The following is a 16552-nucleotide window of genomic DNA, read 5'->3' on the forward strand; positions in this document are numbered from 1 at the left end:
ACCCCTCACACTGTAACGTCATTAGTGACGCGCAGCGCGCGACCGGTTATAAACAGACTTTCAGCAAGTGAACGGGTCGTTGTCAAGCCCCCAGGAAGTGCGCCGGACTCAGATGAAAATATTCGTGCTGGCCAAACGGCGGTACTACACTTCTGTTTGGTTGCCAGGCCCGGAAACACTTTTTCCCATTGACTTACATGGGGAAAGAGTGGTCTGTAACTCGTTGGATAATTTTTTTTAAACTAAATAAACTACCCAGTATGAACACTTGTATAGCCCTTATTAAAAACATTCGTTCCTCAAGTTGTAAAAATGTGCTAATAACGTTATTCTGAGAGTTATTTCCCTCTGCATTATGAACGTGCATCTAACCCACGGGACCGCGCCGCCCGGCACGTTCATGTTACCTGTCCCGACCAATCAGAGCACACTGTGCACAATTGAGAACGTGAACAACTTTTTGGAAGTAATCTCAGGTGCTGCGTCGCAACATTCAGAGTAATTTGCTCACATTGGGTTCAACGCGTCATAGAGCGAGCAAGTCATTTCATTGGATGAGAGGCATACTATGAGAGCTGGTCAGAGGGATGCGTTCAAATGTAGTCAGTCATTTGAGGAACTGTCGAAAATTAATGGCGAACGCAGATAAAGTTGAGCTCGAAAATCCTCCAGCATCATTGAAGTCTCCGGTTTGGGAACATTTTGGTTTCGCAGTTACGTACAAGGATGACGGACAAAGACAGGTGGACCGAACCAAAGCTGTTTGTCGGCATTGTTCAACTAAAATTGGTTACGCGGCTGGCAATTCATCAAACTTGCACACTCTTGAAAAGGCATCACCCGAACGTGAATATCACCGGTACCAAAAGAAAAAAGACTGAAGTGCAAACCCAACTCCCGCTAGCATTTAAGCCTCCACCACTCGCAGAGAGTTCAGACCGAGCCAAAGCTATTACAAACGCCAAATATCCTTATGTTGCCATGTTAGCAAAGCGCTACCTGGCTGTACCTCTGTCCCTAGCGAGAGGGTGTTCTCCACAGCAGGAGACATTGTTAGTGCCAGCAGATCTGCCCTTTCGGCAAGCAATGTGGACAAGTTCATTTTTCTTTAAAAAAACATGAAAATACAATGACAAGCAAGTCCTAATGTCAAACTGGCTGCTTAGGTGCTAGTACGGTACAGTTCAAATACAGATTATTTCAGTTCATCGAAAAGCTGCACCTTAATGTTCATTTTATTATATTTTGTATTTAAGTGAATATTCACAGTTTAATAATAATTAAAAACCCAAAACTAATAGTTTATGTTTTGTGAGTACTAGTACAGTAAAGTTCAAATACAGATTATTTCAGTTCATCGAAATGCTGCACCTTAATGTTTATTTTATTATATTTTCTATTTATTTGAGTGAATACATTATTCACAGTTTAATAATAATAAAAAAATATATATATATGTTTTGTTTTGTGAAAAAAAATTCTGCTGTACCGAAAACGTACCGAACCGAACCGTGACCAAAAAACCGAGGCACGTACCGAACCGAAATGTTTGTGAACCGTTACACCCCTACTGTCGATATAATTATTTTTGGTATGTACGATCGCCATATATTTCCAGTCTTGTGCTATTGCGGTGAGCTGTGTATAACTGTATGCCTCTTGTCAGCCGCCATTACCGCATGTACAACGTTATCCCCCTGTAAGCCGCCATTATCACGTGTTAAAACACTTGCACTTGTTGCGGTCAAGTGAGCCCTCTTGCGGGCATTTCTAGTATTGTTTACCATGAAGCTGACTGTTCCAGCATTTATGTATATTGTAGGAGCAAACACAATATCTGTGGCTTAAAGCCCACTTGTGCTCCGCGCCGTCCGTTAGATGAGCCTGGTCAGATTGATAAAAGAGGGAGTTCAACACACAGGCATAAAAGTTATAACAATAATCTGATTTTAATACAGTAAAAAACACAATACGAAATACAGAGTGCCCTGAAACAGAACACTCCGGGCTCCCCGCTCTACTGCCGTGCGATACAGATATCGGGACCAGCCAGTCAGAAACAGGGGGCATTTTGCATGAAGAAACAACAGTATATATGGACATATTTGGAGGTGGAGATGTGTGTCGGCTCTTCCGTCCCATTTTTACTCCTAAGCGAATTAGAGTTCTGGGAAAAAGTATCTTTCTTCTGTACAGAGCGTGACAGCATCGGAACTATACAAGGTCAGAATCACTTTGTATCTTATACCTGGGTTAACTCCTTTAATTTCCCAGGGAAGATTTCACACCAACTATTCTTTTTAAAACAATCAAACATTGTACACAGAAATATTGGTGCTTCGGATTATACCCAGCAAGGAACCTTGAAAAAAGAACATGTGTGTGTGTTAGTGAGGGAAAGTGTATGTGTGTGTGTGTGCATGCTGATAAGCAGAGGCATATGTGTGTGTGTTTCTGACATCTGGGTTGAGGAGTTTATGCGTGTGTGCTGCATGAAGACAGGAGGAGGTGTATGTGTGTGTGTCAGGGTCTCTGGGTCATGGAGTGTAGGTAAGAAGGTTTATATATATAGGATTACTTTAAACAGTCCCAAATAATACATGTTCACTTCAATACAGTTCAAATAATACCTGTTTACTTTAATACAGTTTAGAACTAATATCTGTTTGCTTTAATCCCTCTTTTGATCTCACCTTCAGAGATCAATTTATACACAGCATTTGAAACATAACCTACTGTCATTCTTTTCTACTGTCTGTTCCCCAACATTTATATAAATCCATCAGAAGCTGGGATTTAGAGCACTTTAAACCTTTAGGAACAGTCCATCATAACAACTTTTAATGACAGTGGAGGGAGACCAAAATATGTTAAAAATTGTCCTCATCGTGCTCTTCCCCCTCCGACGCGTAAGCCAACAAGGGCATTTGGTACGAAGGGGAAGAGGCAGCTTTTCCTTAAAAAAATGGGTTATTAAAACAAAGTTCCTCAAAAATGGGATAGTGAAACAGAGTTCCTCAAAAATGGGATAGTGAAACAGAGTTCCTCAAAAAATGGGATAGTGAAACAGAGTTCCTCAAAAAATGGGATAGTGAAACAGAGTTCACACCGGCTATATCCACCTGTTTCAGCGGAGAGTGGAGTCCCCGGTGCCGTCTTGGCTTGCCGTGTCTTTGTCCCCCCGATCCGCTCACGGCGGCTTCTGGGCTGCCTGCTAGAGAGATGTCTTCCCGATGCTCCTTCTCCGGCCCGCTGATGATGTCCTCCCGATGCTCCGGCCCGCTGACGACGCCTCGAGGTCCTTCTCCTCCAGTCTGCTGATGACAGCTTCCGAGTCGACCTCCTTGACGAGAGCCAGATCCGTCCTGATGTCGTCCCCTGGTCCTAGCAGGTGGTTTCCCCGCCACACACTGGCTCCAGCTGTCCCCCTTTCCTCCTAGACGGACGGCAGAGATCCGCTGGGTCACTCGGTCGGGGCCGGAGAGCCTGGGGTTGAGCCACTTTGTCCTGATGACCTTCAGCCAGACGAACTCCGCTGTGTCGGGCTCCTGGGTCCCTCTTTTGGCGCCAGCAACCTGTGTGGAGAAATCTGATACAAATCCCTCAAGCCTACGCTCAGGGCTCCGGGGCCCTCAGCTGTTTGACCCACCACTGCGTAGGCCGCTTGGAGCCTGTTGGTGGGGTGTCTTAAAACAACAGCCGTCTGGGAACAGGTTTTCTAAATTAATTGTAGACCTCCTATTTGCCAGTGCAGCTTCAGAATCTTAATACTTGGACTGTGCCAACTAAATAAACCTAAATAAAACATCTTTAGGTGAACTAAATAACATATTTCAATAGCTCAGAATTTCTTAAATGAAATCCTTGAGATCCTATTTAAAATCTAAATATAATATGAACTGTTAATGTTTCTGGTAAAGAAACACACTAATGTTATGGATTCAAAAGCAACCAAAATCACGATACTAACAAAGTGAATGATTTCCTGGTGATACTGCTTTTACCTGTCAGTGCTTAGATATTATCACGCTGAAAAAATGAATACAGAATTCCAACAAACTGTCATCAAATGTCTTTCTATTATGAATTTAGATTAAATGTATATCCCCATAATGACCTAAACAATAAAGTCTATGGCTTTTACTTCTTTACCAGGCTAGTTACATGATGTTGTCTAAATTAAATTCTGTCTCATTACACTACTATGTTTTAGCTTTAACTGTAATATGTTCTTTCTACATTTCAAACCTCAGTTACTTTTATACCTGTTGAAACATTACTCACAGGTCAACTTCTTCAGTATTCCAGAGACATGTCAACATTCACCAAACAGTATCTTATCCCCAGATATGGAGCAGGTCAATTCTAAAACTGTCAATCAATGGTCAGACACTCCCCCTTTTTTACACATGAACCCATGTGTAACAAAATCCTGTATGGGAAGAAAACCTTCAGGTAATAATTGATTTTAAGAAAATACCAAACACTTTTCCCAAATGTACATCCATCATTTTCCACAGTAAACACTTCAGTGAAATTAAGTGTTTCTCTCCCTCCCCCAGTCCCAAAAGAAACAGAATCTTCATGTTTTAGTTTGAGGTTCACATTCTGCAAACAGCCACTGCCTGTGGGAGTGAAATATCATCAAGTAGATTAGAAACGGGTCACACCTTTTAGGAAACCTCTCATTTCCCACAGAGCCTCAGAATAATGTGTTAGGCCAAAAGCATGCTTGATTAGTCATTGTTTTAAATCATGCAGTTGCACTGATCACATGCAGACATACACTCACATTCTCTAACTTTTCAGGTTGTAAAGTCAAGTTTGGTCAGGTACACCCCAGAGTCAGTCCTTGACAGTACCTTCTCAAGTCACACTGTCCAGGGTCAAAGGTAATTTGGTCTCAGTCTTTTTGGCCATGTGTCGTGCTCTGCAGAGACTTTGATATTTCAGCATAGACCAGTATCCTTTGTCTACAAAAATCTGTCATATATGGAGCGCCATCATTTATTAATTCACGATTACAACTATAATGTTCCAGATATCTCTAACTTTTCATTGGGACAGCTGTTTCCCACATTTCCTGCAACTTGGTACAAAACTCACTTCCTTATAGTACCACTACTGCAGTTCATTAACACCTAATCTATATTAAAATGTCTAATAGATCAGAAACTTGTGCATATAATTATTTTCTTGAGTCAAAACATTATTAGGATCTGTAAAGCTCTGCCATGTATTTCATAACTCATTATATTAATTTATCTTCAATTCTGGTGCACTTAAAGAACAATGTTACCCTCTTTAACAGTGCGTGGAACCCTGGGTGTCCGAACATGTAACAATCACTCCCTACTTTATCAAGGATTTAAAAACAGAAGTCGTTTCGTATGTCCATCCGAAAGCCCTCCTATGGTAATAACTATGCCACAATGGTGAAACCAGTACCTCAAATTGAAATACTATATTTTGTTTAGAACTAGCTTTCCCTTCAACATGACCTATATAAATACATATTTGTCTGATCTTATAGAGATGTTACTAAAACTCTCCCTTTGAACTGATCAATACTGTAACAAATTAAAACACTACCAAATTCACACATGAATAAAAACTCTAAAAGAATAATTTGTAAACATGATGAAAAGATTGAAGAATATGGTTCTACACTGTACTCCTAACTCCCAAACACCCACTACTTAAAGTCTAGTGCATACTTCCATCATGCCCCCCCCCCCCACCTCTCCATCAGTGTGTTTTAGGATGATTTTTCACTTCACTTTAATAGTTTTCCTCTTTACCGCTATTTTTAATTTACCAATTGATTAATTCATGGTTAATACATCTTCTTATCTTCACTTATTTATCAAGTCAATTCAAGTTCTTTAAATTTGGTTCTTTAAAATACATTAGTAGATACCTTGTGGAGTATTCACAATAACTAATCCTCTCTATGAAATCCGTTCATCTTTAAGCAGATACTATTTCCTTATTTATCTTTTGTTCATGATAACAATGGTATAACAACCACACGTTTTACACATAGCTAGTTTCTATAACAAGATTATTATGTGTGACATAATAATCAGATGTCTTGTTTGCTAACCAAGAATATTAAACTTTAATCTTTTCAGTATTCCAGACCATCATTTAAACAAGCAGCCTCTTATCTAAACACTAAGCATTAAGGTTTCTACACCACCCCCTGGGAAACTCTTGCACAATTATGCTGTAAAATCATTGCATTCCTTCAGAGTCTGAACAATCTGAGGCAAGCATGTATCAAGATCTTGTCATAATGAGCACAGTCAGTGATGCATCTGTAGTCAGTGGCAGGGTCCCCAAAAAAGCTAGGACCGGCCCTGGTCAGTGGGCTCCAAGGAAACTCCCTGGCATTGGGATGAGGGAAGGAATCACTTGGCAGACACACGTTGTCCTCTGTACAGCAGAAATCCCCCAAAACCGCAGTACCTCTTCACACCACTGTTGCCTTGACAACGAAAAATGTCAATATCTCCTCAGAGATGCGTTCTTTGCAAACTTCTTCTGTTTGCAGTGAGCAATTCTTCACCAACACACTGATTCAGAGAACCCAAAAGGTGGTGCAGGAATATCCAATGTTTCTGTAATCACATTCAGCTACTGAGAAAAACTCAATTTAAATCTCTCTCCCAACGGGTTACAAAATAAAACGGCTGAGGTCAGGAATGCTGAAACATGTGAATGTTAAAACAAACTAATGGTAGTAGTCTGCCTATTCTTTATTACTTCAGTTCTAAGTTAATAGGCAAAACAAGGACACCCTCCTTAACCACTAAACTAATCTTTTATCTACTTGGTTAATGCTATTCATTTTCAAATTGTTTATCTAAGTTGTGTTACAAGCATGGTTAGGTTGTAACAGAATACACAAATAACTGTATTCAATCCGCGCCGTATTTGAAAACTGTAATGAATTAAAATCAATGTTTAAGGACGTAATATAAGTTAAATATATTGTTAAGCTAATCACTGTTTTATTGTGAAGGCATCTCTGGTGCACAGCGGCCTGTGGCTTTTATTTTGAAAGGCCGTTCCGGAAATATACTCCGTAATGTGAACAGTGAGTTTGACTTCTAGAAACACGGAAAGTTACGATAGCAATCGTTCTAATGCATTAAATAAAGTCATGAAAGAGACAAGGAGGGGAAAAGGCGTGTGGAAGCAAACAATGAACTGAAAATGCCACCAATCCTCTGTTTTAACGTGATGGCGGACATTGAAAACCGAAGAGGGCATAAGCACCCCTGTCTTCCACATTAATAGATTCCTTCTGACTGACAAGCGTTCAAAAACCCTTCTGCTTATCACTTAGGCTACTTCTTTTTGTTTTATTCATAACATAAAAATACAATTGTGATGAATAGCTTGCTCTTTTTCTGGTTGAAACAAAGGGTCTACTCTTCTTCCATAATTGACTTCGTATCTATTATCTGACTAAATTACTTGTATTTATTAATACACTGGACAAATCTTGTCGTCCTATATTCTATTCTGAATTCAGAGTTCCAATCCCAGAATATTGTTACACCCTGTTCGGAGCTCTCAGCTCTGCAATTGTCTTGTGTATCTCCTGCTATGCTCTATTTTCTCAATTATTACACAGATTCGACGTAAAAAGATCACACAGAGTTTATTCCCTTATATATTCTGTCCGGCTTTTTTTTTTTTGTGCGATGTATATTTCAACAGATAATTCTGGTCTTTGCCGGTGCTTCGACACCCCTATATAGAGATGCGACCGACACAAGGAGATTAACCCAAACCAAAAAAATCCTTTATCGTCACGTTTAGCCGTTCAGATCACCCCCACAGCAAGAGTTTGCGAGATCCGGTCGTTTCAAATTGATTTTGAAAGTTGCGTATCTCCTCTTGAAAACCCACATATAATATTCAGTCTATATTCTACAGAATTTTCCCAGCGAGTCAGCCGTGCCGGACTAAACTACCTCACGCTCTCGCTGGTTCACTTTTTTATTTAAAAAAAAAAAATAAAATTATTTTAATTTTTTTAGTGAATTAAGGTACGGGACTTATAGCTATTTACCCGACTCTTACAAACACTCAGTGCCTTAGCTGCAGGACTCTATACCTGACTAAGCACTTTAACTCGGTGCCTTAGGTCCGGACTGTTCTACCTGACTCTAAGCCCCTTCTTACTTTAGTGAGTTAAAGGTACTGGACTCTATACCAGACTCTTCAAACACTCAGTGCCTTAGCTGCAGGACTCTATACCTGACTAAGCACTTTAACTCGGTGCCTTAGGTCCGGACTGTTCTACCTGACTCTAAGCCCCTTCTTACTTTAGTGAGTTAAAGGTACTGGACTCTATACCAGACTCTTCAAACACTCAGTGCCTTAGCTGCAGGACTCTATACCTGACTAAGCACTTTAACTCGGTGCCTTAGGTCCGGACTGTTCTACCTGACTCTAAGCCCCTTCTTACTTTAGTGAGTTAAAGGATACTGGACTCTATACCAGACTCTTCAAACACTCAGTGCCTTAGCTGCAGGACTCTATACCTGACTAAGCACTTTAACTCGGTGCCTTAGGTCCGGACTGTTCTACCTGACTCTACAAACACTTTGTTCAGTATTGTATTTTTTACCATGACTAAGGACACTGAGAACGCCGCTGACAACTCTAAAATGTTTGTAGTATAGCCAATCACAGACTTTGACAATCAACAGGTGTCTGATCACCTTTGTATCTGGACGTCCTGATTTAGTTGTCAACGGTGTGCAGGTGTCCTTCCCTGGACTGAAATTCGTCCGCTGGCTGTCGGTGGTACTCCTAGAGACCAGCACTCATCACGTCGGCAGGTCACCAGATTGTAGGAGCAGCCACAATAGTGGTGGCTCAAAGCCCACCTGTGCTCCGCGCCGTCCGTTAGATGAGCCTGGTCAGATTGATAAAAGAGGGAGTTCAACACACCGGCATAAAAGTTATAACAATAATCTGATTTTAATACAGTAAAAAACACAATACGAAATACAGAGTGCCCTGAAACAGAACACTCCGGGCTCCCCGCTCTACTGCCGTGCGATACAGATATCGGGACCAGCCAGTCAGAAACAGGGGGCATTTTGCATGAAGAAACAACAGTATATATGGACATATTTGGAGGTGGAGATGTGTGTCGGCTCTTCCGTCCCATTTTACTCCTAAGAGAATTAGAGTTCTGGGAAAAAGTATCTTTCTTCTGAACAGAGCGTGACAGCATCGGAACTATACAAGGTCAGAATCACTTTGTATCTTATACCTGGGTTAACTCCTTTAATTTCCCAGGGAAGATTTCACACAAACTATTCTTTTAAAACAATCAAACATTGTACACAGAAATATTGGTGCTTCGGATTATTCCCAGCAAGGAACCTTGAAAAAAGAACATGTGTGCGTGTTAGTGAGGGAAAGTGTATGTGTGTGTGTGTGCATGCTGATAAGCAGAGGCATATGTGTGTGTGTTGCTGACATCTGGGTTGAGGAGTTTATGTGTGTGTGCTGCATGAAGACAGGAGGAGGTGTATGTGTATGTGTCAGGGTCTCTGGGTCATGGAGTGTAGGTAAGAAGGTTTATATATATATAGGATTACTTTAAACAGTCCCAAATAATACATGTTCACTTCAATACAGTTCAAGATAATACCTGTTTACTTTAATACAGTTTAGAACAATATCTGTTTGCTTTAATATGTACTGTTCCTAGCAGGAAATCGTAATGTAGGATTAATATTGTCATTTACTAATTTGATCTACTCTGTTTATTTATATTTCTTAGATAACCACAACATAACAAACGAACATCCTGTAACACCATAACTCCTGTGAACAATTAAAGTTTGGATATCTACACCCCCTGGATTGCTGCAATCTTTCTGACAGAAGATTTAGGCCAGACTTGTATACACCAGCATTCATTATTCATAATTTCACAATATGTGTTTTCAATGAATCCTTCAAAATGCATGTAACAAAGTTGAACTTTATTTTGTTTATACAAAGTGCCACATTAATTTAGTCTTGTATTTGTTGTTCATGTTTGTTCCTCTTGAAGAGATTTTTTTTTTAGTAATTTAGTTAAGACTTTTGATTTTGTAATATTGTGTTGAGTTGTTGCATGTGAGTCCCATTCACGTGTACAGTAACTTCAGCTTTAGCAGTTAACGACAGCATTTTGAGCCAAGAATACTAAATAGAGACTTTGCTATTCTGAGTGGTACCTACAGTTCTGGAGAAGACTGAGCACCCATTTAAAATGGTCTGTTGATATATCTAGGTGAATTACTTTCGGCATCAGATGACAATCTGTAACATGACTAGCAACTAACGCTGTCCAGTTCCTGGGGAAGGTTCTCTAACTTCCAAATAAAAGGTATGGACGTATAAATATGACTACCAACCCTTTAAAGGGGCCCTATTATATTTTTGGGTTTTCCCTTTCCTGTAGTGTGTTTTGTAAATGGTCTGCAAAGAATAAATCCCTGTGTTCCCTCCAGAGGGAGTTTCTCTCCCACTCACTCCCTGAAACGCCTCCTTTTGACTCCTTTGTACGGTGGCCCTGAAGTGCAAGACACCACAGCATTTCACAAAACACCACATCATTTCACATTGGACGGAAAGGGTATTCCTTAGGGAGAACACTTCTTGTTTGTGATTGGACAGAGCCAGCCATAGAAGCACTGCTGTGATTGGTTGTTTTTGTTGCCAGTCAAGAAATGACGCTTCGTGATTGGCCCAACACATCAGCCGTTAACTGTTAGCACACATTCAGAGCTCACAGCTCCTCATATCTGTTCAGAAACTGGACAAAAGTTCAACATGTACAAACCACAGATTGTCTATGTCATGGTGAATACAGTCGCTGCTTTATTTATGTCTGTATGACGTTGTTGTGAGTGTGGACGGAGCAGCTACAGGTTAGTTTAGCCTGATCGATCCGATTCCGATAGGATTTACATGGAGATACGGCCCGCCCCCTCTCCAGCGTCTTGTTTGAATGACAGGAGTAAACACATAATTAATGCTTTATTAATTCATGGTTTTTAAGGGGCTTATCTCCATGTAAATACTATGGTAGACCACCCAATATTCGCATCGCTCTAATCGCTCGAGTTTCACCGCGGCTGTCAGCTGTGTTTGCTCCCGTCATTCAAACAAGAGGCGCTGAGAGGGGGCGGGGCGTATCTCCATGTAAATCCTATGGGAGATACCAACTACAACAAAATGAACATATTTGACCGTGATTTAATTGTAATACACATTTCAAAGTGATGCCGAAGTAACTACATACTGACAACGGTTAGTAAAAACCATGAATTAACGCTTTGACAAGTCTGCAGATAAGACGGCAGGTGAAAAGCTTTTAAAATGCGTGTTTTCTGAATGGAATCGGATCCATCAGGCTAAACTAACCTGTAGCTGCTCCGTCCACTCTCGCAACAACGTCATACAGACATAAATAAAGCAGTGACTGTATTCACCATGACATAGACAGTCTGTGGTTTGTACATGTTTAACTTTTGTCCAGTTTCTGAACAGATATGAGGAGCTGTGAGCTCTGAGTGTGTGCTAACGGCTGATGTGTTGGGACATATTTCGCTGTCGGGTGTTGACCAATCACGAAGCGTCATTTCTTGACTGGCAGCAAAAACAACCAATCACAGCAGTGCTTCTCTGGCTGGCTCTGTCCAATCACAAACAAGAAGTGTTCTCCCTAAAGGAATACCCTTTCCGTCCAATGTGAAATGCTGTGGTGTTTTGCACTTCAGGGCCACCGTACCTTTGTTTACTTCTGCGCATAGTGACATCACTATATAACACTTGCGCTTCTATCGGCTAGCGCTCAAACTAATTGCACGTGATAGGCTTAGGGGCGGGAAATCTCTAAGCAGTTAGCTAATCAAAACAGATTGGGCCAGCTAACCAAAAAGAGCAGACTGGGCTCTGGTTTCAGACAGAGGGTGAAAAGAGGGTAGGCAGAATGAGAAAAATATAAACTTTTTTGAACATTAAAGCATGGAGACATGTCACAGCAGAGGCACACAATATAAATATGAACCTGAAAATGAGCATGGTAGGGCCCCCTTAATGATGCAATTTGAAGTTTCTCTGACACACATCTATCGTCTGCTTCCCACAATTCAGTGGAGCTCCTTGCAATAGGTGCGCCGACATTACGTAATTGTTCTATTTGTGAAACACTGCTAAAGTACACAGCAATTACCCAACTGTTGTATTGCTCGCGACAATGGCCCTGGGACAGCAGCAGCAGCACAGCTAGATCAAACAGTTGTGCTAAATGAAAGAGCGGGTTATCAGACCATGCAGGAGTGTTTGATGTGCAGAGATGAGATGCATTATTATGGTAAATAAGCCTCCCTTATCAAGCTATTCCTACAGGGCCCTCTGGCTGAGCAGCCCGCAGTAGTGTATGCCCTTGGTCGGGCAAACACACACACACACACACACACACACACACACACACACACACACACACACACACACACACACACACACACACACACACACACACACACACACACACACACACACACACACACACACACACACACACACACACACACACACACACACACACACACACACACAGCAGCAGCAGCAGCAGAGCATAAACACATCTCTGTTGATCCTTTACACTCCAAACAGCCGCCTGCTCTCCAAATGTCAGTTAGTCTCAGGCATAATTTGTTTCTAATCATTGCCAAAGAGCGGGAAAATGTCACAGTTTTTCAAGGAGGATGTATTCCCATTGATTTGCAATTAGCCTGTGTACAAGAGTGCTTGTACTGGTGGAAAAGTTAAGATCAGAGGAAACATAATGCAGTACTGCAAACCCATAGCACAAACACATACCCTGAGGTCCGTAGGCGGAGCAGCACAAAGCACACTGCTCTGGATTTGTATACTTTTATCTTGCATTTATGGCAACGGAATACATCACTTAAGCCACCACATGCTGTTAAACAATAACACATTTGGCACTGCTGAATGATTTAAAATCCTATATCTGGTGCTACTGTACATGAATCATGTGCAAACAAAGACTAAATGGCCTTGATATTCCATTCAGCTACATCTAGGCAGTGTAATGAGTTAGAATTAGGTGAATGCGAAAAACCTCTTTTAATCTCATTGAAAATGTCACTTACTCATTTCTACAGTAAGTGTATAAAAACATCCTAAGGTGTCACTGTGATTTGTGGATTCAAGCAGCAATGAACTCATTCCCATTTTAGAAACTGATTTGACACCGTAGTGATTTATCATTTACCTTGACTTTAAACAAGTTGTACGACAGTTGTGGCAAAACACTGCAAATTGCAAATATCTTGATAGTTTTTCTGACAAGTAAATGTGACATCCCTAATCAAAATCCTTCCTAAAAGCTCCGATTGGTTACTCAGTCAACAACATCGTTGACACAAAAAATACATGTGAAAAGAGGGAAGCTATCTAATCGCAAGTCTGTGAGTTATATAACGTAAGGTATACATTATATTGTTGTCTCTTGTTCTTCATGTGAGGCCTGTCAGACCAGGCACAATTATGTTTATTTAGCTGCACTCCATTGGATTGCTTCTTAAGCACTTTAAAGCTTTTATTTCTGTATTTTCAAGTTCTACATTGGCGGTTTTGTAATTTTGGAAAGAGTAGATTTGCTGTTTGTATCTGTTAGGAGGCGGGGCTTATCTAACCAACTACAACAAAATGAACATATTTTACCGTGATTTAAATGTAATACACGTTAAAAAGATTATGCCGAAATAACTACATGATACCGGTTAGTAAAAACCGTGCTTTGACAAGTGTTTTACAATACGGCAGGCAAAACACTTTTATAATGTGTATTTTCTGAATAACGTTGTAGCTCCTCCGTCCCCACTCACAACAACGTCATACAGACAGAAATAAAGCAGCGACTGTATTCGCCATGCCAGAGACAGTCTGTGGTTTGTTTTGATTTATAACTTTTCCACAGTTTCTGAACAGATATGAGGAGCTGTGAGCTGTGTGTGCTAACAGCTAACGGTTAAACGTCAGTGACGGCAGGCTGAGATCCTCAGCGCTGATTGGTTACCCGAGCATTTTAATTAAAGGCCCAAATGTTTCTTTGCGACATCATCAGACATGTAAACAATTCTAACATATGGTGGCCCTGAAGGCAGTATTGATGTAAGCGTTGTGTTGATTTCTCCCTGAATTTAAGCAATGGTCCACAGTTTCTAAAGCATGTAATCAAATTATTGTTAATATATATATTTTTTTATATTCTTCCGTTCTATTGTGTGTGACTTACTCGCTTGTTGGTTGTTTTTTTCTCTTTTGCAGTGTTGTCAAATCATGAAGGTTTTTTTATCTGCATTATGTCTATTTCCATGGGTTTTCTTAAGCTCTCAGTCAGGGCAACTGTACAGCTATAGTCAATTGGAAGCCCAGATGAAGAAATAACATCGGTGCCAGGAGCTATATGTTGGGAAATCGATCAGAAATAATGGTTAAGCTAACAGCAATGAAGAATATTCACATTGCATGATTCAAAAAGAGCCATGGTCTATATGGATGCCCAACAGACTGTTAGATGTATCGAGAAAACATTACAAAATATATCTTACCCAGCAGAATCAGTCAACCTAAGAGAAGCAAAGGCAAAACAGAAGCTTTGAAAATATGTAACAGTTTCATATGTCTTATTAGTATGTTCTGCCCATTGCAATATGACTGAGTGACAGCTGTTTACCTCTTACCTGTGTGTTTTCCTGCTAGAACATGGTGTTATAATTTTTCAACTCAAATGTCACAAGGAGTCACTTTCATCTTAATATTCACGCCGCCGCCAACAAAGCTTGTTCCGCTTGCAGTCGAAGAAAACAAATGTAATCTCTAAGCAAATAAATTGCCTCAGTAATTACTTGAGGGTTGATGTATGCTTCACCAATTAAATTATTCAACTTAGTAAGATCAGCCACAATAAATAATGAATGAAGACTCAAGAGAAAGAAGAAAAAAAAACATTTCAGCATATTAAAATCATTTATTGTGCTCCAGAAGAGTAATTACTATTTAACCAGAAAGAAAGACAAGTGACAAATAATCTACATTACAAATGCCAGACCAGCTCACGTAGTGCCCCCCTGTTTCACATGGCATTCAAAGAACAAATCCACCTTTTAGTTTTTCAGACTGCTAGCAAAATAACCTCTCAGGATGAATCTGAGGTTTGGTCGTTGTCACTTCTGCTAAGATTTGAGGTTAGAAAATGGCACGTTGCGTTACATTCATTCGCAGTGCTCGTTCCTCCCGTTCCCCGTCCGTTTCTCTACAGCACGGGCCGACCAGTCGACCGCAGTCAGGGCAGGTTCACACTGGAACAAAAGTGAAGCGTCCCCCTAGAACAGGGTTTCTTAAGTGTCTTAAGTCCCAAACTGTGTGTTTTCATACTCACCCTGCTATACAACTTGCTCATTAAAACCTACTAGTGTTGGGATTCAACAGAAATGACTGAAGAAATGCTACCTGGATTGGTTTCGGAGTTCCCCTCTTCAAATTATGGACACACAGTTTTAAACGAAGGTGACTTTGGATGTAAATCCTTCTCAGACTTGTATCGTACATCTGTTGTTTCATAATGAATGCAAAGCCAATAAAACAAAATTGAAGTCAAGCCATATGACATATCAAATAAACTGAATATTCAAAAATGTTAACACAGAAACAGCAATTAGGCACATTGCAGAAATACACACTGATGAATAAAAAAAAGTGTACAGGCCTCCGCTTTAACGGAACTATGAACAATATCAGTATTGGAATTTCCCAAACTCCACTCAATAAGGGCTGACACACGTTTGAAAAGATGTGTTTACCAAACACACAAGGAAACACACTCCTACTGCATGCTGCACCTGTTCAGTGTCCTGACCACAAAGAAATCGAGGGAATATTCTAAATATTCATTGTCTACCAATCATTAATGTAGTCATAAATCAGAGACTTTATTTGAAAAAGGTGTGAAAAAAAAAGTGATTTTATGGTCTGGTGAATTTCAACAAAAGGTATACCCTTCTCAGAAAATAGTCATCCCTGTTTAAATTGCCACAGCACATAACAGTATAAAGCCTGCAGTTAAAGTTGAGCTTCTTTTCATATTTATTTGACTGTTTAACAATCCAGTTATGTTTTACTCTTATTAGTTCTGAGTTTAAAGGCCTAATGGTTCCACTATCAAAGGGTAGGTGGGTGTAAGGCCCTGTCTTTAAAAGGAGCTCCTAAAATAATTTTGGAGATTGAGTGCACTATTCGTGTGTAAATGCTAATCGTTTTACATTGATGAGGAATGTAAAAACGTCCTGGAAAAATCCTGAATACTTGGTAAATACTTTCTTTCAGAATTTAGTGAATGTATTATCTACAGGAATTTGGGGCATGTCAGCCATCACTTAGGATATCTTAGCAGCAATTTGTAATTACATATGTACAGTGTTAACATTAGTGT

General features: G+C 40.2%; 1 long non-coding RNA gene across 1 annotated transcript; it reads right to left on the reverse strand.

Annotated features, from left to right (window-relative positions):
- Positions 1-8047: 8047 nt before the first annotated feature.
- Positions 8048-8488, reverse strand: LOC117545962. Its single transcript, XR_004568912.1, has 2 exons — positions 8275-8488; positions 8048-8131 (listed from the first exon to the last, which is right to left on the reverse strand). It is a non-coding gene; the product is annotated as an uncharacterized LOC117545962 (long non-coding RNA).
- Between the last annotated feature and the right edge of the window lie 8064 nt (positions 8489-16552).

Source organism: Gymnodraco acuticeps, unplaced genomic scaffold, assembly GCF_902827175.1.
Source record: "Gymnodraco acuticeps unplaced genomic scaffold, fGymAcu1.1, whole genome shotgun sequence".
Lineage (NCBI taxonomy): Eukaryota > Metazoa > Chordata > Actinopteri > Perciformes > Bathydraconidae > Gymnodraco > Gymnodraco acuticeps.